This window comes from Larus michahellis, chromosome 20, assembly GCF_964199755.1.
Source record: "Larus michahellis chromosome 20, bLarMic1.1, whole genome shotgun sequence".
NCBI lineage: Eukaryota > Metazoa > Chordata > Aves > Charadriiformes > Laridae > Larus > Larus michahellis.
The window spans coordinates 4,343,656-4,366,431 of record NC_133915.1 but is presented as its reverse complement, the minus strand read 5'-3'; the positions used below and the strand labels follow the sequence as shown (position 1 = coordinate 4,366,431).

General features: G+C 40.3%; 1 protein-coding gene across 14 annotated transcripts in view; it reads left to right on the top strand.

Moving 5' to 3' along the window:
• Window positions 1–22,776, top strand: part of LRRTM4 (leucine rich repeat transmembrane neuronal 4) — a 488,683-nt gene that overhangs the window by 143,216 nt on the left and 322,691 nt on the right. For 7 of the 14 annotated variants that reach the window (XR_012584259.1, XR_012584258.1, XM_074563452.1 and 4 more), the window contains exons 6-8: window positions 691–795; window positions 4,002–4,101; window positions 12,487–12,558. The gene's annotated coding sequence lies outside the window, so the exon portion shown is untranslated. Of the gene's footprint in view, window positions 1–690; window positions 796–4,001; window positions 4,102–7,189; window positions 7,244–9,480; window positions 9,601–9,747; window positions 9,902–11,184; window positions 11,240–12,486; window positions 12,559–15,183; window positions 15,360–22,776 lie in introns of all 14 variants that reach the window. The other 7 variants (XM_074563450.1, XM_074563448.1, XM_074563447.1 and 4 more) reach the window with 7 other exon arrangements.

Below are 22,776 nucleotides of genomic sequence, written 5' to 3'. Positions count from 1 at the left end.
GCAGAGAATCTAAATTTGATGTTACTCCAGTCATTTTATTGCAGTGGTAGCGGTGGAGTTTCACACATTCTCGTAATTACAATCTTTCCCCGCCACCCCCTCACACACGCGCTGCTGCCACACAAAAACTGACCATCTGGGCAACATTTAGAAAGCAAAATAACTGTGATTGTGGATGGAAGCACCTAACTTGCTGAATGCCAGATACCGCACTTTAAATAGGACCCACAAAAGACTTGCTCTTCCTATTTCTGAATTGCTCAGGAACATCTGCAGGCTAGCAATCAATTTTTTTATTTTCCTAATCATTGGAAAACACATTTTAGACTTTCTGCAATGACTTTCACCTGTCCTGTTCCTTCACTTGGCTTTCATATTAGTTTCTGCCTGCCATTTTTTGGATGCCAAGGGATATTCTCTTATTAAGTTTCCAGAATACAGGAACATTGAGTCAGAATATTTTTTTTTTTTTTCTGAACGGCAGAAAAGCTGCTGCTGCACGAACAAGCGTGACTAAGTCTGGTGGCTGGGAAAGCCGAGCGTGGTGGGCAGGTCGCTCTGAGCACGCTGGCTGCCTGCCGTCAGGATTCTTGTCAGAGTTATGTTGGGGTTGGAAGCCCATGGAAATCTGCAGCTCTTCTTGCTCCCCAGAGCATCTGGCTGACCGTGTCCTTCTCGCTCTGTCCCCAGGCTTTTCCCGGCATCCCACAGAGTCCAGCCTTCGCAGCCCCGCAGTCCCAGGAGGATTACCCAGCACAACCTTTCTCCCGGGCTCTGAGCATGGGGGCAAACAGGGTATGTATGCGGTGTGTTTTTTTCCTGGCTGTGAGGCGAGTTTTGTGTATCCTAATCCCAAATGGAGGAACAAGCTCTGTGTGTACTAGAGCTGGCCAGAGTGGGATGACTTCTACTGTGCCTGAGAAATCTCGGACAAATATTGATGAAAAGTTAGCAAACCCGCCTGGTGAAATGATAGGGCACAAAACTCGCACGTATTCAGATGAACGTGCACACCTAGTTAAAGATGTCCCTGCTCACTGCAGGGGGGTTGGACTAGATGGCCTTTAAAGGTCCCTTCCAACCCAACACATTCTATGATAGGCGTGTTCAGTTGCATCATGGTTGTGATTAGTTGCATTTAGGGTCGTGATTAGGGGCACAGAGTCTAGTTGGAGGTCAGTGACGAGTGGTGTTCCCCAGGGGTCAGTACTGGGTCCAGTCCTCTTCGATATATTCATCAATGACCTGGATGAGGGGATAGAGTGCACCCTCAGCAAAGTTCGCTGATGATACAAAGCTGGGGGGGGTGGCTGACACCCTGGAAGGCTGTGCCACCATCCAGAGAGACCTGGACAGGCTGGAGAGTTGGGTGGAGAGAAACCTTATGGAATTCAACAAGGGCAAGTGCAGGGTGCTGCACCTGGGGAGGAATAACCCCCCGCACCAGGACAGGTTGGGGGTGACCTGCTGGAGAGCAGCTCTGTGGAGAGAGACCTGGGAGCCCTGGGGGACAACAGGATGACCACGAGCCAGCAATGGGCCCTGGTGGCCAAGAAGGCCAATGGCATCCTGGGGGGCATCCAGAAGAGCGTGGCCAGCAGGTGGAGGGAGGTCATCCTCCCCCTCTGCTCTGCCCTGCCCTGGGGAGGCCCCATCTGGAGCCCTGGGTCCAGTTCTGGGCTCCCCGGTTCCAGAAGGACAGGGAACTGCTGGAGAGGGGACAGCAAAGGGCCACCAAGAGGATGAGGGGACTGGAACATCTCTCTGATGGGGAAAGGCTGAGGGATTTGGGGCTCTTCAGGCTGGAAAAAAGCCGACTGAGGGGGGATCTTATCAACGCTGATCAATACTTCAAGGGGGGGTGTCAGGAGGATGGGGCCAGGCTCTTCTCAGTGGTGCCCGGGGACAGGACAAGGGGTAACGGGCACAAACTTGACCGTGGGAAGTTCCATCTCAAGACGAGGAGGAACTTCTCTGCTGTGAGGGTGGCAGAGCCCCGGCACAGGCTGCCCAGAGAGGTGGGGGAGTCTCCGTCTCTGGAGACATCCCAACCCCGCCTGGAGGCGTCCCTGTGCCTCCTGTTCTGGGTGACCCTGCTCTGGCAGGGGGTTGGATGGGGTGATCTCCAGAGGTCCCTTCCAACGCTATGGTTCTATGATTCCATGGTACAAATAGAAAGTCCTGAGTTAGCAATAGTTTTGTCAAAAGTACAACATTGACTAGAGTCAAGGGGAGGAGTACTGCCAGTCTGGCACATTATCTTCTGCAATTACTACAACTACTGCTCAAGACAAACATTGGAAATAATGATCATTATCTTTTGAATAGTTTCGCATCTCCTTCATTATGCAGCTCCTTTAGTCCACAAAAATATTTAGGTACTTGAGTTAAGTAGACTTCACCTTTTGTTTGTGGGAGATGCTTGTGTAGAATCAAAACATCATCTAAAATATCTTTAGCTGATTCTGTTACATTGAAGCTTTCAGTTTACAATTGTACGTCGATAGTACAGGGGTCTAACTTCTCTTGCTTTTCTTTGTTTATTTTTAATTAACTTTTTTATTGTTTTCAGCACACAAAGCAATCAAATTGTGGCAGTTAGAGAACATTAGTGAACAGAGATACAATCCTCCATAAAGAGTAAACAAGGGAACATTTCTTAGGCAGGGTTTGCCCACTCGCTGCCATACGTGAAAGCACGACATTGCACGAAGGGCATGACTGATGGCCCATAAGCCACCAAAAAGAGGTAAATGACTGGGAGGAAGAGTCCCTCATTAAACAGCATTTTGTAAGTGAATTGATTTGGTAAATGTGATGTGCAAGAGATGCAAAGAAATCGTTCTAAGTGCCAGAACTTACCCAAATCTTCATAATAAAATTTGAATTTAGATTTCATTTATAAATAGATTTTAAAGGATTAATACAAAAATGAACAGGCTGTTGATTTTCCATCCTAGGAACATTTTTGAGATTGCTGAAAGTTTGTGCATGAAGACAAAGCAGATTTTCAAACTTCTTTTAAAGCTGGAGGGTGTGTGGGAGGGCAGAGACCTACACATGGAGGCTTGACCAGTTTCCATCCCCTGAAGATCCTGTTGATCCAGGCGCTCCTCTGGCAGCGGGAGGCTGAACTGAAGCCCTTCTTCAACTTGATTTGGGCTGCTTGGCTTCTACGCTCAATCTCGCTAATACATGCTTATTAGCTACCTTAATAAATTGTTATTTATAGGTTTGAAGACTAGAAGAGACTATTCAATCATTTTGTCTGACCCCTTTACAAAGTGGGTCACAGAATTGCCATATTAATGTCAATTGATTGCTGTAATTAAGGGATCGAATCAGTGAAGACATTGCTTAGAACTATGGGTTATAGTCACAGCTAATAACTTTTTGAGATGGACTACTCCTGATGCTGCCAGTATGCTAATAAAATCTGTTTATCATTGGTAAACTAGTCCTAGAACCTCTTTTTAATGAATAATAATTCTTAAAGCGAATTCAGAGATGGTCGAAGGTGGCCTTTAATTTGGATTACTCTATGTGCAGTTTAAGATAGCCTAGGCCTTATTTTAAATGAATTACTCCCAAATCTAACTGAAATCAGTAAGTACTCATGACCTGCAGAGCCTCCAAAGACTAGGCACAGGGTGCTTTGTGCTGTACAAGCACTAAAGAGTGACCTGAACATCTAGAAATAGAGATGGAAAATAGAGAGAATTTTCATCCTGAGATTTTGAAATTTTAGTTAGGGGAGATACTTAGGATTGTATATGACACAAAATAGTTTGCAGTATGTTGATTTGTCTATTATAATAATAACAGACAATATATTATAATAATATAATAATTAGGATGAAAGTTTTGAATTGTTCAGAAACAACTTCATCCATTGGATCGTTCTTTCTATTGAAAAGTCGAGTTAAAAACTTTTCCTGCTGCTCTGGCTAGAGGCAGCCTGTGAAAATGGATTTATGCAGTTCTCATATATATTTCCTCAGCATTTATGACGCTGGCAAGGGTCAAGCGTGCATGGGAGTGCGGTGCCGGACAATGCGTCTCAACCTTGGACATCTGAGGGAGCTGTTTCGACGTTGAGAGGTCAGTTCCGCCTCAGCACTTGGTTTAATTCTGGGTTCCTTGGCTGAGAATGACAAGAGCTGCTTCAAGTGACGAGATGTTCTGGGGCTTTTTTTATATATGTCAACTGGGAAATCGCCTGAAACTACCGTGTCTGATATAGGACATGTAAAAGCTCTCTTCCCTTTAACTTTCTGCCTGACCCAGATTTGAACTGATGAGCTAGTATTTAAAACACTCGGTAATAATGACCAACCTCCACATTATTTAGAAATTATAATTGAAAGACAACTACTTTGGGTGCTTACTCACAAGCCTTTTTTAATGGGGATTTGTCTCCTGATCATGTGTCTGTAGAATTTAGTTGAAAACCAAATGCTGTGGAAAATTTACATTACACCCCTGAGTTTCACGGAGCAGAGAGAGCACTTTTCAATTCAAGAGTGAGCTGCAAATCTTAAATAAGGCAAAGAATTCATTATTTTAATGATAATAATTTACACTTGCATGGGAGCTTTCATCCAAGAAAATATCATGTTAGAATGTTCCATTCGTAGTCTCTCAAAGATGGAGTAATTTCACCTTGGTAAGTAAGTGCATTATATTTTCCTTTGCTTTTTGGGAAGATAAAAATGAAGATTATTATAATTATGCAGTTGAGTGTTTATTATAGAAATATTTTGCATTTATATTGTAGTTTTCTTAAAATCTGAATGTGGTTTTGAAACTCTGGTTTAAACCTGTCAATGCCCCTATTATGTGAAATTGGTCTACTGCTGTACACTTGGGGAAACTGAGGTAATAACCTCCTGGGTCTGTTCTGTTTCTTGGGGTTTTTTTGGTTTTGGTTTTTTTTTTTTTTTTTCTATTTGAAGTAAATCGAAGCAGTAAGTGGTTTGCAGCTCTGGAAATCAGGTGCCGTTACCGAGAGCAAATCTAGTGGTCCAGCTCAGCTGCGTCCTCAAAGATAAGATCTTTTCTCGGGAAAGGGACTTCTCTTCTCATCTGCTTAAAATGAAGCATCTGCGGCAGCGATGAGTTGAATGCAGAGGGTATGACAAACGCTTTGTGGAGTTGGAGGGCAAGTCTCTGGCAAAACTGGGGATGGGTGGATGGAACTGGGCACCTTTTATTCTTAGGGCCTGATCCAACACACTGCATCATCCGTGGATATTTTTTCCATTATTTCAGTCAAGCCCTTGAGATATTCTACTATATGCAATGCAGCACATCTTTCTTTTCTTCCCATACATGGTAAATAGAGTCAATTTTGGCTCTTTTGATGTGTAATAAATTCCCTATACAGAAGCTCTGTTTTCTTTCAGTTATTGTCTTTTTGGAGGCGCCACATAAATATACAGAAGCCTGTTTCTAATTTTATCTTTTTTTTCTTATGCAATTCTCTATGCACTATTTACTTGTTTAAAAAATGAAATTGCTTGCTTTTCTTTTTTCCTTTCCCAAAAAAGCTGTGGGGGACCTTTCCCTTAAACATGTGCAAGCAGCATAAGGCAGACCAATAACACAAAGTCAAAGCCATTTCATAGAAAGTGTTTCAGAAATGCTAATTAATCTAAACGAGCTTAGAAAGCATTTTACAGAGAAAGTATCCAAAATACAGGATGGATTGCAGGATACATTCCCATAGTAATATATTACTGCAGTGTTTTGTTGCTGGATTTGTGCATCGGTTTTAACTACTAGTCTTGATTATGTCATAAAAAATTCATAGATTATTATTGGTGGTTTTTTTGCTCTGCCAGTAATCTACTTTATTAACTGGTGGTTGAGTGACAAATTTTGACCAAAAGTAAACTTCTAATGTATTCCAATTAGTGGATGGTTATGTCATTATTATGTCTCAGTTTGTCATTCTCCGCTGCTTTAAAAAAACCCCAACATTTTGGCTCTGCAAAGCTTAGAAAACACTCTAATGTCACCACTAAAGATAAAACTGTTAAAGCAATTTATCATTTCAGTCCCATTCTACTTGGCAAAGAAAGAAATAACGTTTTCATTATTTATTTTCACATGCACATTGAGTAAATACATTTAAAAAACCCCAAACTGATAATGTGGGACTACCTAGAGGAATTCATTCAGCACAGTAGTATTTAATGGACTGGGTTAATGGGTTTGGGTTTGCTACATCTGGAGAAACAGGGAGTAGTTTTTGTTCATATTTTCATGAGAGCAACTGAGGTACAGCAGTGATTAAAGGCAGTATTTATTTATTAAAGATGGTGGTTACTCAGCAGCGTGTAGCCACTGGTGCAGGGAATCGGCTCTCCAGTAGACAATTTGGATTGTCTAATGCAGTGGGATTCTGTTCCTTCATGAGAACTACAATATTCCACCGATTGTCCAAAGGTATTCCAAAATGCACGTCACCCAGGAAATCCCAGTGTTGTACGCTCAGGCAGATTTTCCCTCTTTGGAAGAACCAATTTTACATCTGAATGTTTAAACCACTGTCGCAGGAAGATGGCCGATTGCCACCTCAGAATTCTTCTGCCAAGTAACTAGGGAGGAGAGCCTTAACAGTTCGAGGAGGATATTGTATCTCTTTGTCAGCAAGCAGCGTCTGTCAGAGAAACCAGTCTGTTGAATTCCAGCAAATATCCTCAGTAATATTAATCCAGAGGCCGAGGTTCAAGAGGGACTTAAAACAAATATGTGGACATAACATTAACTAAAGCTCTTCATTACTTGCAAGATAAGTTTATTTCTCCCTATCCCCACTTCTTTCCTTGCTTTCTTTCCACCAGTGCCCTTATTAATGAACTGTGAAAGCTGACATTTCCAATAAGGAACAATTAAATCTGAAACTAAATTAAATGAAATCATTCATTTACAAAATAATAGCTAACTAGCATGAGGATGGTGAAAAATGATTGCAAGTCATGGTGAAGAAAAAAGGAGTAAATTAAGTCTGACTACATTAATGTTCTTTAAATACTTTTGCTGCTCAGAAAATTAAATGGGAAACATCTTATTAGCTATCTTACAGGTGAGGTAGCAATGTATATATTCAGCATGACAAGTATTACAGAACAGAAATCCTTCATAGATGTCAGTGTAAGTATATTCTTAAATTCTTAACTTTCAGCATCCTTTTCTTGCAAAGGTACTACAGCAGCTCTGGAGCAAGGAATGGGATGTGGTAAGTGCATTTAACCTTATAATGGTAATGAAAGGCAGTGATGATGGCCCTTCCAGCCTTCGAAGTGTTTCAGCAGCACTCTAAGGCTTTTTGATCCAGGTAGTAGGCACTGTCTTTGCATGTTAGAGTTGAATGTACTTAACGCCATCGTATTTTCTCAGCCCCAGTGAAAGGAATTTGCTGGGTCCTTCTCTATTTCAATAGTGCGGACAGTGCTGACAGAATAAGGGTAGAAGCAAGAACTCACCCCGGGGGAGTTGATTCAGCAAATTCTGTGGACCGTCCTCCAGATAGTCCACAGCCTTTTTTCCTGTTACACTCTATAAGGACAGAATTCACTTGAAACCTCAGTGTTCAAGGCTTCAATACGTCTGCCTCATTTTCAGGGTTCTGATGGCTTTACATGGATGTCGAAATTTTTTTCTTATTTGAGAAACTTCAGCAAAAGAGGTAAATTTTTGAGCTAGTAATCCGCAGCTGATGCTAGGTTATATCACAGAAAATCCAGCCGCTTGCGCTTGTTGCTCTTGCAGTTGGATTTTTCAGGCTGTCCGTCCAACATACACCCAACACGCTGATCCCTTTAAAACCAAACCCAAACAAGATATGCAAACACTGTAGGAACACAATGGAGAAAACCCCACATGTTGCGTGATTTTAAGGGGATGCTGATTTGCTGTGACCAATGCCAGCTTAAGGTTTCCCGTGCTACTTAACGCATTTTTATTTTTAAATGCTTTTTTTTATACCTGTGAATCTCTGCAGGCTCCGGTTTTGCAATCAATTATTCTTTAGGGAGCTTTTTAGAATTCTCAGCTCTTCCATAAGAATTTGAGCTTTACTTGAATTAAGCTAAAAATACTCTAACTTTCTTGCATACATTCTCCACACCACACCCCCCTTTTTGTGTGTGTGTGTTTTCTTTTAGTTTCGTTTTTGTTTTGTTTTCCCTAGGATGAGGAATATTTGAAAAAGAGAATTGGAAAGAGATTGGACCCAGGCTGAAAAAAGCATTGATTTCCTCAGTTATACTTAAGGCCCTTTCCTTTTGTAAAACAAATAACCTGAATAAATACGTCAGGGAAGATTAAAACCTCATTAAAAAGTGTAAACAGAGTGCAAAGAAGAAGAGAGAAAAAAAAAAAAAGCCTGGCTGAATTGAATAATGGTAATAATAAAATCACTAAACAATATTGCTAGTTAAGTCCTGTTAAAGTGAATGTACCGTTGAGATGGGAAGCAGAGCCGCTGTTATCTAATGCTCAGGACGGAGATTTCTTTTCAATAATTTGATAACATTTTAATGAATAAATTAATAACATTATCCAGGAAATGGAGTTCATAGATAAAGTCAATTCCTCGCCGGTTCCCAAATCTAATCAGAGGAGTTCTGTTCGGGGATGGTCAGCAATGATGCATGTGTTCAGCAATATTTTTCCCTGCCCACCTAGAAGGAGACACAACTGCTGAGGCCACCACTATGGCACTGCATGCATAAGAGGTTTACTTCATAATATTAATGCAAATTATGGCTTTAAGGCTGGCAATTATGCATTTTTATTTTACTGAGGTGAGCAGGATCATTGCCTATATGCTTTAAAAATGCTGAAGAAAACAACTCTATCTTCTTTTTAAGTGACGTACTTTTAAAGACAAATTCACAGAAAAGGAGAAATATTACTTGTTACAGGGGAAGCACTTTAGCAGATTTTGAGAACAGGATGAAGTTGTGTTAACGTATTGCCAATGCATAAGATGTGTTCTCAAGATATTTAATTTAAATGTGTAAGGGAGGGGAAAGGGAGTGGAGGGAAGAAGTTAATGAAGGACAGGGCAAAACGAGTGCAGAGAAGCAAAGTTTCCATAGCAAATGGAAGAATCAGGAGCAGGATTTATATTTTTGAATTTAAGGTAAGATTTAATACAAGAGGAGGACTGGAATCTGACTTAGCGCAAGTTCCTTGTGATTATCACCTTTGTTTCACTTTCACGGAAGACTGCAACAGTAAATACTGTAATTGTCTGCCTGGCCTTTCAGTCAAGATCAAGCCCTGGAATTTTAATAATAAGACCTTTATTCAAGGCTCCAGAGATACCTGAGATAGTGATGAATGAGCTTGTGTGCCTTCACAGCAGAGTTCTGTGTATGTGAAGGTGCTAGCTTGAGTGCCAGAAAGAGGATAGCTGTTAATAGTTCACTTGCACTTGAGCTAATTAGCCCTCGTTCTTTCTTTTAGCTTATGAAAGCATTGTGTGATTCAGACAATCTCTTGATGCCACAACATGATTTATAAGACAGTGCCCCAACAGCACTCATCATTTCAACAGCCCACCTGACATCTGCAGAAAAACCCTCTGTATCCTTTTGTAATAACAGGATGTAATCCTCATCCTCTCCAAAATATTTGTCAGATAGCTGCTCTTTGTCTAATAATCATCCACATGCTGTCAGACTTCTCCTATTTTTTTCTCTTCACCAGGTCTCCCTTAATAATACTTGACAGACCAAACCCAGGCAGTGCATCCAGGGGTGTCAGTGAAATAGCAGGGCAGAAAAGATGGGTCTTGCCATGGGACAACTGGAGCAAGGACCCTGCTCCAGTGCAGGAGGAACCTGTCGCCGCGGATGCAATCCTTGTGACCGATGGCTCTTGCGTGGTTTGCTCTTCGTGAATGCGCTCCCTCATGCCATTCCCTCAATTCCTTCATACACAATTGTGATTCTTAAGCTGTAATGCTTAATACAGAGCATTACTTCAGTCGATCCTGAAATTTCCGTAGTATTTCTGCCCTGATTGAGGAAGGTGTTTTCCACTTAGTTTCGGTGCTTGAGAAAGCCACCTGGAGCCTCTCTGTTTAGAGCACCTCGCAAAGGCGGGTAGCTGCATTTCATACAAAACCCAGGGAGGTGTTCCCACAGAACTTGCCCAGGATTACAAAGATAACATGCTTGAAGAGAAGTCAAACGCAGGTTTAGGTGTTCCTCTTCCAGAGCTTCATCTACTCAATCACATCTCCCAGACCTTTTACATACGATGCCCTCAATCCTCCTGATAAAGCAGTCCACTGCAAAATGCAGTCATCTTGTATAATATGACGTATAGCTCTTCACTGGGAGTATTGTTTTCTTATTCCAGAGCTTAGAAAAGTTTGCTTTTTGTTCCTTCAAATGTGTTTAGTGTGAAAGGACATCCGAAGTCACTCTTTCCAAGCTGGGCGATCTGTACTTGCCTAATCATATTGTCAAGTATAGCAAGTTCCCTGCCTCGGGGTGAGGGTTCTGTTTATAAATAAAAGATATTTATTTTCCAGCCCTGGTTAAGTATATTAACATAAATGCTGCTGTTATACTTGTGCCCTGTAGATATGACTAGTTCTCTAGGGAGACCAAGAGAGAGAAAGGCGCATCTAATAATTTGTTTTTCACTAATGACAGCAATAGATTCACCTTGATCTGCTTAACGGTATTCATTTCCTGCTAATAAATCACTATATTTAAGTTTATTCCAGGGGTTTATATAGATTGCAAGCTGCTCAGATTAGATTAGCAAGACGTCTCACATACGATCCTGCAAATGGATCAGTCTGTGTTTGAATGATTTTCAGTCTCCTCTAGGTTAAATTTTATTAAAATTATTACTCTGCAGTAGAGTGCATTTAAGCAAAAGCTCAAAGTCTTGCCAGCATTTGAAAAAGTATTGCAAAACAGAAAGTTAGTTGATGTCTTTCTTTCTGGGGCCGACTGGGTAACTAAATTTTGAGACCAGCACGGCCTGCTCTGATTTACTTCACCTGTTGGAGCCTGCCAGGTGGTTTTGTAATTGCCAGGGCCTGCCAGGAGAGGGGCTGCGTGAGTGCACAGGCGCCATCTTCCCTTCACCGCCTCCAGCTGCGCCTTGGGGCTGCAGAATACACCACATTCCTCTTCTCTGCATTCGCAGGTTGAGCCTGCAGAAAGAAAATGGAGCCGGGTACCAGAGCCGCCGAGCCTGACCGGTGGGTGTTTCCTCATGGCTCCGAGGGGAGAGGAGAGGGGTTGGGGCTCGGCGTTGTGTGGGAGCCATTCTGGAAGAGGAGAGTGTGCTGCTGGGGAGGCAGTGAACGCCCTGAGGGGGAGGCGGCAGGCAGGAGCATGTGTGTGTTTCATTTTGTGACAGAAAGGAAAACTTCTGTAAATTACTGAAAAAAACCTGTCACAAAGAGGGAGGAGAACCCTCTTGGAGTGAAAAGTACGAGGCTGAGTGTGGAGATCTGGGTTGGGAAAGGTTTTGAGTGGTAACTTCATACAGTGGAGGAAGCTTGTGTTTTGGAAATGCTGGACAAAATGGCGGCATGGAGGAAAGGCCGAAGGCTTCCTTGCTGCCTGAATTCATCCTCCCTTTGGAGTTTGGAAGCCTTACACCAGCCAAGAGCTCAGCCAGAGCTCAGTTTGGGCAAAGCCATTGTCATTTAATGAGAAACAGGGTCAGACTGCTTCACCGTGGATTTGTCTGAAAACAGTAAATACCAGCATTGTGAAAGGTAATGAAAGTGGCTGTTTTTCATACAGGCCCTGTGCAGCAAAATAATGGCTCCTCTCTGTCCTATTGCTGCCTTGGACTTCTTCTGTTAAATGTTTCTGTTTCTGTAACTGAAAATCCTGGTCAGCGTTACTAGTTTCTTACAACTCTTGACATAAACTTAACATGCTTTTTGTGTTAAATATTTTATAGTTCATTAGTGAGGAAGTTTGTTTTCATTTTAAAATAAGTCCTTAATCCTGGTGCTAAGGAAACCTCAAATACTTGAGGTAGAAGTCGTTTCCTGGAACAAGAAGGCAAAGCAACACCAAACACTTTATGTTAGTAATAGAACAAAAACTAGCATTAAACTCATGAGAAGTTCAGGGCATAGCGCTGGTGGGTAAATGAGATGGATAGAAGGTACTGCCAGCACAAACTATTTTGGAGGAAGTCGTTCTGTGTCTTATATGTAAAGTGGCAGTGAAACACTGGATGGGAAGAATCATCCCCTGTACTAAAAACTAGTAAAATATTTAGGAGGGGAACAAAAACCCTGTTCTGATCTTTCATAAGAGCTAATTAGGAAAGAAAGTGATTGTACCATTTCGAGTTGCTTGCACAAACTGAGTAATTCATGTTACTTAAATTATGGTAATGTTCCAGCTTATACTGGGGATATGTGATAATAATAGTAAAAACCCTACAAAAAGTAGCAATTCACTGATGGGAAATTTTTTTCAGCTCGTCTTCGCAATGCGGAAAAGAAAGATGGTTTTGAGCCAGAGATGATGTAGAATGATGCTACTTGATAAGGTAAGACCCTCTTTGTGCAGAAGAAAACAAATGAGTTTATGCCTTCCGGAGTCTAGAAATTAGGTGGCGTTTCATGTTGCTTTTTAAAAATAGATGTGGTCTGCAGGACCCAAAGAGAAGTATTTATTTGACTGCAATTAAGAGAGGTCATTCTAGTTTATGAAAGAATGAGATATACCAGCTTTTGTAGTTATGAGGTTTATTTATGCACACTTAAAATCATTTTTGCATGTTAACGCTATTTTGTGACTTCTGTGAACATGTCCTCAGCCAGAGAAGTTCTGTGAGATGTCTGAAGAATGGATCTGCTGTTAATTATAATGAAGTGTATCTGAAGTAGTTCAAACTTGAGAATGGCCTACTAAAAGGGTTGTGCATTTTGACGGGTGTTGGCAAGATTTGGCTTTCAGACTTTGTCTGGATTGATAAGAAGAGCAATTTTTCAATGCTAACTTTTACTTATCTTCTTGCTTCAACTTAACAGAGATGTATTTTATCATTGCATGGCTGGAAATTGTGCCTAAAATTGAGATAGCACTGAGTGGACCATGTAATGACTGCAACCGATTCTGCTTGTCTTTTCCTTAGAATTAGAATGAATACAAAATACAAACCAATGCACCTAATTTTACCCAATTGTGTGTTGTACAAGAAAAGGAAAAAGAAGTTAAGTCTTCCCAAAAGATTGTCTTTGTTATTATTCTTTTTAATATTGAAAATGGGCTTACTTTTCAATTGTTCCTTTTTTAATCAAATACTGCAGTGTTCTGCTAGAAAGAGCAGTACTGCAATAATCTGTGTGAGTCTTGAAAGAACAGCCTTACGTAATGTTGAAGCCGCATTCTCTCTAGTGGTCTGCAGTAGGGAATCCTGAAGGGCTGAAAATTGAAACTGCAGGTGTGTTGAAAATTGTTTTTTGGAGTTTGTATCTTGTAGCCTGGCGTGGCTGAGTCAGTTGTGGACAGTGAAAGCCTAATTACTGGCTTAGAAAATGTGTTGATAATGATGCAAAAATCATAGTGATGTAGCATCCAAATGAAAATAATTAACATATTCGCCTTGCTACTTAAGTAATTCCATAATCAGCTGTCCCAGAACCTCCTTTTCCCATAGATGTATAAATTTACCCAAGGATTTCGGGTATTAGTATTAGCAGCATTAATATTGCTGTTGATTAAGTTTGACAGGACTCATGAACTGGAGAGTGGAAGTATGGCACAGAAAGATGGGAAAAAAAAAAAGTGATACAAGGGAATGCTGCTGCCTATTTGGATCCATTTGTAAACTTACGTGCATGTCAGCTTCTTGTTTGCTTTGTATTCTCTTAGAAAAAAGTACTATAGTGCAATAATTATTTAAAAGCCTGGTTATTTTTAAAAGTGCCTGTTAGCCCAAGTTCAATTAAAAACATAGAACCAAAGGCCAGAGTTAGTCTTTGCCTCTCTTTCTGGCCTTTAGCATTGAAGTAATCATGGTCAGGGCTAGATATGAAATGCCACAGAATCCACATTTGGAAACCGATTTTAATGAGCAGCTAGTACTCAGTGTTGTTGGGAACACTGTGGGTAGACATGCTGACGTGAAAGTCTGGTTACGTGGGTCTTAGTGTTAATTTTGAAATATCGGTAGAGGACAGACCCGTTACTTACCTACCTCTATGGGAGATTGAAAGCTTAGGTTTCACGTTTGTATTAATTTCTGTATATGAACATCAGGCTCTGTTGTGAGCACAAATAAAAAATTCAGCATTCTCTGTTAAATATTTCAGAACAACAGTAAACTTTTATCAGTCACTTTAATTGACAGGCTCCTTTAGTTCTTTTTTGCTTTGAATAATTAAATCTCTGTCTTCCTAAAAAAAACCCCAAAACCCCTCAAAACCTGTGAATATTCTTACTGTGTTCTGTCCCTTGGCGGTTGCCTGCTCTCAGAGTTTCTCTTTCCCTTATGGCCTCAAGAAAAAATTTCATTGACTACGTTCCTGATGTTTTTAGGTCTTGCAAGAACTCATGTCCCCCAGTGGTCCTTCTCCTATAGGCATTTCACACTTCAAACCAGGGAGACGGGAGTGCTCTTACTTCAGCGTTAGACTTCAGTCCTTGCATAGTACCTACTGTTCTGTGAGAATAATTAGCAATAACGTTTGAAGTCCTGGATCCCTCATGCTCTGCAGGGGGTTGGCAAAGCATCAAGCTCATCTGCTTGGTATAATGATTTGGGTTTCAGAAAATCTAAACAAAACTCTGGTCTTGCAAGCAGATCCGTGAGCATAATTCTTTGTGCCTCTAGAGGATTCCTGTTGGTTTCACTGAGCATCCCCCGTCTGCTCAAAGAACGACTGCCTTGGTTTGCAGCTTACTGCTTGAGATGCAAACAAGTGAAATTTTGCAACAAGTCCAGTGTTGCAATGACCTTCTACCTTCTATCAGAGACCTTCTCTTTTGGTTTTGTCTTATATTTTCTGGTACAACTGTTGAATAATGCAGTTGTGTTTCTGGTCCTTTAAGAATAAAAAATCTATGCTAGGAGATAATAAATAACTAACCACGTATTACATTCCTAAAGATAGTTTGACATGTTGACTGACGTAGTAAGCTCAGTTCAGTATCTTCCCTCTATTTCCAGATGCTTAAGAGGAAATTAAATATTGCTGTCTTACTACTTGTTGAAGGCTTTGGCTCCTTGTCAGGGTGCTTGGTCTCGGTGAAGTTGTGAGATGAGGTTGAAGCAACCAACCTGCAACGCTTTCTCACTGTGATTCTCCTTGAAGAGGAAGTTTTAAAAGAAGGCCTTGCTTTGAGGTAGGAAATAATCCTTGATTATCCTATCAGAAGTGCAGCTCTGTAAATAATTACTAGATACAGAATACTACAAAACAATGCTTATTTCCTTGAGTACTGTGAAATTTAAAGAACACATAACAGGAATGTGGGCTGTAAGGAGTGAAAATGCAGCAGCAATGGGAGCCATGGTAACACCGACGAGAGGAAGGTCGGAGAAGAGTCTAGGGCTTTGGCAATGGCACCAGTAGTTCTGGAGACAGACTGCAGGCGCTTTCACACTGGCACCCCGGGTTGAGAGTAGGGAAAGAGCGTCCTCTTCTGCACCTATCATTCATGTGGAAGTAATGCTGAACAGCTAATGCAGAATTCAGGTTTGCTATAGCTTTGGCTGCTCTTTGAGACACACTGGCATACAGTTAACACCAGTGACATCACTCTGGCTTGTCTAAACATGTACATTTGTTTTCCTTCATCTATTTAATGATCTGTCTTGCTTTTGCAGAGAAATGACGTTTAAAAAAAAAATCCTAAAAATAGGCAACTTGTGGACACTTGAATAAAACTTAAGATTTAATAGTACTTGAAGTAAATTATCTCATTTGAGTCTACCTCAAACTGAAGCATGGTAATCCTTGGGCTGGCCAAGAGGTACAATTTTGTATGATCAGCTTTGTGGACGACGAAGTAAGGGCCTTTTTTTTTTTTTTTTTGGCTTTTTTTGTGTTTTGTGTCCCCTTATTCCAAACACATCTGAAGAAAGCCTAGGGTTCCTGAATTAGATTTTAGTGCTTATTCTTCAGTCCAATGTTTGCTTTGTATAGTACAGGGAAAAAAAGCTTCTTTTGCTGTAATATAAAGAGTAATCTTGGTTTTGGTGTAAATAAATAATAGCAGCATAGTATTTAGTGACTCAGTTCCTCCGCAAATAAACCTCTAGTCTCAATTCTGTGCCTGGTAGCCATGAGAGATTCTGGCTGCAAAAACATCCACTGCACCTTACTCTCTACAGGTCATGACACTAAATCAGGCCTTCAAAAGTAATTAGGGATTTTCTGATTTTTGTATGCGTGCGATGACTTGGAACTGTTTGACTCCATTTGTCCATTTATACAACAGTGGGCTGCTAAACATTTTGTCATGTGTTTTGTAAACACAGGTAACGTGTGTCTGTAGTATTTAGTATTCTCTGTACGAAATTACATCCAGTGTCCAATTGCGGGGAATTTCCTTGTTTCTTTTCTGTTGTAGTTTGGGGAGACAGAAATTCTTCAGGGCGTTTTCTGTATAAGAGAGTCTGCCTTGGTGAGACCCTGCCCCTTCCGACCGCTGCTTTTTTTCTGGACTTAAAGCAAACAAACAAAATGACAAAAAGAAAACCTTATTTATTAGCAGGAAACGGGATCCTGGGCAATAAAGAGGAAAGAAGGAAAAATGTTAAAATCACCCATAAGTGCAAATATAATTCAATGCGTATCAACTATGCAGCAAATACTGTGTTACTGAGACTTAGTTCAGATGCCATCCAAAATCAGAAATACCCAAAAGGATGTATAAGCACTGCACAATGACATAATTCTGGGCCAACGATAATTAAAGAACTTTGGTTATTCTTGTTTCATTATGCAAACAGTAATATCCAGCTTATTTTTTCAGATGTATTGGGTAATTTGGACCACCTTGATGTATAGTTCTTTCCTGTATATTCAGGAAAGAGTTTAACTTAATCAATTTTTCTTTCAGACTTGGATTCTCAGCTTCCCCTTCCTTCCTGCTCTAGTTCTTGTATTGACTTTATTCTTGTGGTATCTGAGTGGCTGCAAGCTTGGAGTAAAATCTTGACCCTGTTCAAGTCGATGAGAGTTTTGTCATTGGCTGAAAAAAAAGATAGGATTTAATGTATAATGATTATTAAAGCATCAGACTCGATTCCTGTTGAGAAAAACGCTTCTTATCCCTGCTGGTTCCAATGTCAGTGACCTTCCTTCCTGTCCTCAAAATCCCATCATCCACAAAAATAAGTACATAAATACATTAGTTGAGGGAAGTTGGGAAATAAGCGCATCCTCTAGTGGATCTCGAAGTGTTTGTCTTTCCTTATCAGCCCCATAATGATAGTGCAGTGATGGCAGCTTAATGATAGCAGCCCCAATGACGCCATTCAGTGCCAAAGAGGTGAAGATTGCACATTTTATTTTGGAAAATAATTATGCAGCTAATTACAGCACTTGACTTTCGTCCTTCCCTTCCCCTGTGTTCTTGGGGAGGCTGGTTTGCTCAGCTTGCAAAAGACTGCGTCAGTTATTCTAAAGGTCAAAAGACTCTTGTATTATGATTTGTAATTGCTAGTAATAGTGAATAAAATAAATACAGCATCATTTTGGATCATTTAACTCATTGCTTAACTTCTATGTTACTGTTCTATTGTGTGACCGTAAGTACATACTTAGCCAAGTGGTTGAAAGAGGGTAAATAAACCAGAGGTTGAGATCTGAAACTCGTCTGAAATTCTTCTGAGAAACCTGGCATCTGAATTCCAATAGTGATAGTGATCGCTATAGTGATATAGTGCCAGTGAACAGTGATCCTTTATCCTCTGGTCTTCCCAGGTTGTGTAATTGCTCTGGCTTCAGGATGCAGCATGTTCCCTCACACTTCAGGTCAGCTCTAAGTCTTGATTCAGTCTGATTCATTTCAATTTGCATAATCTCTTCAGCCCTCTATATTTCATTTAGACACCAAAGATTTAGTTCAGTTACAGTCTTGTGTCATTTATCATTTACTTGTCTTCTTTCAGAGTTTGATTTAATCCCTTTGGTTTACTTTAAAAGACTGATTTCTTATCCGCACAGTGCTTTATTCCATTGTGATTTTTCAAGCCTTTGTATTTTCTGTCTGGATCTTCCTTATTGTGATGTTTATTTTATACTTAGAGATAAGCCACCTTCATCTATGATCTTAAAGAAAGTCACAAATTTAACAAGCAGTGTCTAGGCCAGAAACCTATACAGGGACATTTGTGTACTGATGATGTTTTTGCCGGTACTTTTTCTGATAATTGCCATGTTAATGTTTCGTTGTAGGTAGTCAGTATGAACTTGTTGTTTGGGATCTAGGATTTATGTCTGACCCAGTCACTGAGTAGCTTCATGACCAGAGGCGTGTCAGTTTGCATTTGTCTCTCATGCTTTGTCTAATTTTTTTGAAGGTACTTGTGTCTTGAGTGTAGCACACTGCAGTTGTACGTTTAGTTTACAGCATACAGCAAAGTTGTACTCAAGTATCCGATAATGCCAAAGTGCTTGAACAACCAGTGACTTGTAGCATTTGCACAAGATATTTGTCTCTGGGTAAATTTTCGGGATCTGATTTTCTTTATCACTGCCTGGCAAATCTGACAAACTGTTTTACTAATAATTTTCTTTTTAATGGGCAAATGTATGCATGGTACTGATTTGTAGAAGTTTTTTTACTGATAATATGAACCTTCCGCTTAAGTACTTCACCTTAGCTGAGCAAGGTTTGTTTGTACTTTTTTGGCTTTAAAAAAAAGTATTCCAGGGTAGGAAGAACAATATTAGAGAAGCAATGGTCACAATTCCTTCCTCCCTAAGTAATGGATTTTTCTGTGCAATATGTGATCTAAAATGAAAATCTAACTACTGCACTGTACCTTGCATCTACACCTTTAAGAACATGACTGATCAGCTGAGATCATACATAAAGGTCTGTCTTTGTCAGCAGTCCCGCTTGTGACAGCGACTAATACTTGAAGCTAAGAAAAAAAATATGAGACTAGGGCAAAAAGAGAATTGCGAATGATCCTTTTCCTGAAACTTCTCCCAAATTTCTTTGAAATAGCAGTTTAGAAACTTCAGGAGGTGAAGGGAGGCATCTAGACAATTGTAGTTTTATTATCTTGCAGTTGATGCTGTGAGTGAATCTGTCCTTTAGGAATTTGTCCAATCTCTTTTTAAATCCCATACCATCTTCTATTTATTTTAAAATTGCTGTTTGGTAATTTCTCTGCATGGCTCAAATATTTGCAAGGCTACATTAAAAATCATGGAAATTATCTGCTTTATGGTCTTTGGAGGTTTGTGATTCAAATCCTTTTTTTGTAGTTATGAGGACTGAAAGTGTCCTCTTTTCTACCTCCTATTCGAAGAACTCTGGAGTTTGGGCTTTAATAATATATTAAGTCACGTGGCAATGGAATCACAAGAGATTCAGTAACACTACAGAAGAAGAAGAAGAAGAAGGAAAAAAAGAGGAGTACCTTTATAGCGCTTTTATATAATTCTGTTGTAAATCACAGCATCAAAAATGCCTACCATATTCTTAAAACAACTAGTAGACTGCCTCTCCTCGTGACGGCTCAATCTCATGCTCCCTCTTATGTATCCATGGTAAATATTTGTATTGTAAAACACTATTTTATTGGAGGAAGACAAGCCTGGCTGGCTTGGCATGGGGGATCGAGGGTAGCTCATTTCAGTCCTCAAAAAAGTAAAAGGCTTCTGTGGTAAGGGAGGCAATAGTCCATTTTCCATGCTTATAAGAAATCAGACCAGAAGTATCGGGTCTGAACTACCTGAAGGGAGGCTCGGTGCCGAGGTCAGAAGCAGCTCTGTCCCTGTAAGACTAGCTAGATGCCAGTCGGGCTGGATCAGACTGTAATTCTGCACACACATGATGCACGTACACTTTTTTCATACGATTTTATGTGGAAAACAGTCCACTGGAGGAGGGGAAGGTGTTGTTTCTTTAAGATCAGTAGTCAAGCAGGCAAGTTTATAATATTTTGTTGCTAATAATTCAGCATTTCCTGGTGTGTGTAAGGCCTGAATGCTTTCCATTTTGAATTGACAGAGCAACTTGTTTTTGCAGAATGTCTTAGGCTGGTGAGCATTTAGAGGTGTGAACATTTCAAAAGCAGACTCCTGCTTTGTCTTTGTCGGCGTATACAAGTGCCCTGTAAGAAGCTGACAGTGTAGTTACAATTTCTCCCACCTAATTGGTACAGCATGCTCAGACTGTCAGGTACTTGCCTGCTTTATCTTTGACAGTGTTTTTCAGCTTCTGCTGTGAACAAATCAGTTGCGTTCCTTCATATGGATGGATTGAGCAATTTTGTAGGCATGGAATGCTGTTGTCTCTAGTGCCTTTTGATACTGTGTTTTTCCAGGGTACCTCATCTTATTGGGTTGGGGTACAAGTGGAAAGCTTGCTGTTAACAATTCATCCATTCCATAGTGCTGATATGTATCTAGATAATCCCACCGGAGTGGGCATCACCAGATGTAACTGTGGGAAAGCGTTCTTCTTCAGTTACTGAGGTTTTAGTGTTGTACTCTTGACTTCTCTGTGCGAGTTATTCATGTATTAGAATCACTATGTTGGCAAGGTACTACACGTAGGAACGAAGCTTGTATAGAAGCTTAATACGTATATACACCCACAAGCAAGAATTCTATATGAAGAAGTGGGATGCTCTCAGTATTGCCATGTTTACTCTGGGGGCCTCTGTTAGTCAAGTGATGACAGCTCTTCATAGGCCTGACCAGAGTAACTAGCTAAAGCCTTGCAAAAATGTGATGAAACTGAAATCACTCCCTTTCTGGAGGAAGAGTACAAAGCCTGTTTGCTTCCAAACAGTATTTGTTTTATCAAAATCTAGTTCCTTTGTTACCAGAGTAGTGTGTGACTGTTGTGCTGGTCCTTTGCTGAGGGTGAATTTCAGAATGAGTAACTGCAAAGCAAATGCGTGGGTCGGAACACTCTGAAGTTCAAACCTTTTTCATGATGATTTTGGACAGCCACATTGGGAATTTTTTTGAAGTCTGTTCTTTAGTTTATCGAATTCCAGTAGGAAGAAGATGAATATTGGGTAGCATTGAAAAGATCAGTTCATTCTTCCTAGTGAACTTATATTAAAACACCTTGCTTAAGAGAATAAATGAGGTGTCATAACCTGAGCCCATGCAGAGCTTGGCCAGAATGTTAACGATCCAGCATTGTTTTTCACTTGCGTTGTATGAGCACAAAGTACTTATTAGCTCTCTGCTTCCACTGGCTCCTGGATAAAAATGAGATCTAACACTCTGAAGTCTCACTCCCAGTGCTAACCTTCTTCACTGGCCTGCCGCTCTCCCCACCACTTAGTCAGAGATGTGGAGAAAGGGGATAAACTCCTCTGTTTCGTTTGTTATCGGGAGGTGTCTGGGCTCAGCGCTGCCCCGGGAAGGGGGTGTTTCTCCGGGCTGTGCCTGTGGAAGGCTGCCTTGGGGGTGATTCGTGACACGGGACTGCCTTTCATCACTTGGTCCGACAGAAGGCAAAACTGTTCTATGTGCTTTTGCACATCGTTTAGAAACAATTAAAGAAATTAAAGAGTTTAAATGGCAGAAGTTGTAGGTTGTTGCCGAAACTCCTGCAAATAAAATAAAGTTTTCCATATTGCTCAAATGCAGCATCTTTAGTGGGTTAAAACTGCTATTAACAGCTTCGTCCAAGCTCTTTCTCATGGCAAATTTTGTCCGTCGCAGACTTTATTTTTTTTTATTTAATTTACAATCATCTGGTGAAAGTCTGCACTAGCATTCTATCTAGACTCTATTTAATATGCACCAGAATTATTGTATTTGATATATATCAATTTTAAATCTGTTTCAACACAACCTTGAATGCCTTTCTGGCAGTATATCACTTCATCAGTCTAGCTTAACTAGAGCTGCTTTTTCATTTTTTATTGCCCCCATAAAATCTAGGAATGGAACACTTCGATTTTTCTAGCAGTAATTTTTATTACTTTTAGCCTTTTTTTTTTAAGTACTTGTCAGTGAGATACAGTACTTTGTACAGAGTATATTTTTCAGCTATGCATTATATTTTTATTTCAATTTATTTTAGAGAGAATGTATAGCATACATCTAAATAATACCTGTGGTAGCTCAAATGAGTGTATTATGAATGTAATTAGAATGGATATAAACTCGGTTCATCCACCAGGATTGGTGTATTTCAGTTGCCTGCCTCTAGTCATAGTCACTTTCAAGTGAGGCTTGAAAGGATAACTCATGTTGTAGTTTTAATGCTGCACATAAAATCATATTGCAACACAGGAGGGGAAAATGAATTTATTGCAATTTTTATGTTTTTATTTTAATTTTTAGGTTTTTCTGGATTTTTCCCTGGAGTGTGTTATTGCACTACTTTTTATTTTTCCCCCCCTAAGAACATAGAAATTGCCATATTAGATCAGACTAGTGATCTGTCTTGCCAGATACTCTGTCTTAACAGGAGTGTGTGCCAAATGCATTAAAGAGAAATGTAAAGGCTTACAATAGGCCTCTGCAGAAACAATCGTTAGAGAAAAATCTCCCGATGGAAAAGCCTGTTCTAATCACCGTTAATTCAACATGACTCTGAGCTCCAA